The following is a 984-nucleotide window of genomic DNA, read 5'->3' on the forward strand; positions in this document are numbered from 1 at the left end:
TGGTAATCCTGTCTTCTTTTCTTATTGTAGGATTAGTTGGTCTCATGTCTTCTCGCAATAACGTTGTAGAGATGTCTTCCCATGTTCCCGAGGGCATGGATGATTAGGTGGACTCAATGGTTCTTATGTGTGTCTCTTTGGTTCTTATGTGTGTCTCTTTGGGTGGACTCAATGGTTCTTATGTGTGTCTCTTTGTGAGAGACAGAGCTAGAATATGGTTGGACTCTCAACCTTAGGATAGCCTGAACTCTTGGGATAAGCTGGTCAAGGCTTTCTTAGCCAAGTTCTTTCCTCCTCAAAAGCTGAGTAAGCTTAGAGTGGATGTTCAGATCTTCAGACAGAAAGAAGGTGAATCCCTCTATGAAGCTTGGGAGAGATACAAAGAACTGACCAAAAAGTGTCCTTCTGACATGCTTTCAGAATGGACCATCCTGGACATATTCTATGATGGTCTGTCTGAATTAGCTAAAATGTCATTGGATACCTCTGCAGGTGGATCCATTCACTTAAAGAAAACGCCTGCAGAAGCTCAAGAACTCATTGACATGGTTGCTAATAACCAGTTCATGTACACTTCTGAGAGGAATCCTGTGAGTAATGGGACCCCTCAGAAGAAGGGAGTTCTTGAAATTGATACTCTGAATGCCATATTGGCTCAGAATAAAATATTGACTCAGCAAGTCAATATGATTTCTCAGAGTCTGAATGGAATGCAAGCTGCATCCAACAATACTCAAGAGGCATCTTCTGAAGAAGAAGCTTATGATCCTGAAAACCCTGCAATAGCAGAGGTGAATTACATGGGTGAACCTTATGGAAACACCTATAACCCCTCATGGAGAAATCACCCAAGTCTCTCATGGAAGGATCAACAAAAGCCTCAACAAGGCTTTAATAATGGTGGAAGAAATAGGTTTAACAATAGTAAACCTTTTCCATCATCCACTCAGCAACAGACAGAGAACTCTGAACAAAATACCTCTA

At 41.5% G+C, this 984-nt stretch overlaps 1 non-coding gene across 1 annotated transcript; it reads right to left on the bottom strand.

Moving 5' to 3' along the window:
* Nucleotides 1-308: 308 nt before the first annotated feature.
* LOC148577842 (small nucleolar RNA R71) lies at nucleotides 309-416 on the bottom strand. The gene has a single exon (XR_015904566.1). It is a non-coding gene; the product is annotated as a small nucleolar RNA R71 (small nucleolar RNA).
* Nucleotides 417-984: the final 568 nt, after the last annotated feature.

The sequence above is a fragment of the Arachis ipaensis genome, chromosome B1 (assembly GCF_059453495.1).
Source record: "Arachis ipaensis isolate K30076 ecotype BB chromosome B1, ASM5945349v1, whole genome shotgun sequence".
In the NCBI taxonomy this organism is placed as follows: domain Eukaryota; kingdom Viridiplantae; phylum Streptophyta; class Magnoliopsida; order Fabales; family Fabaceae; genus Arachis; species Arachis ipaensis.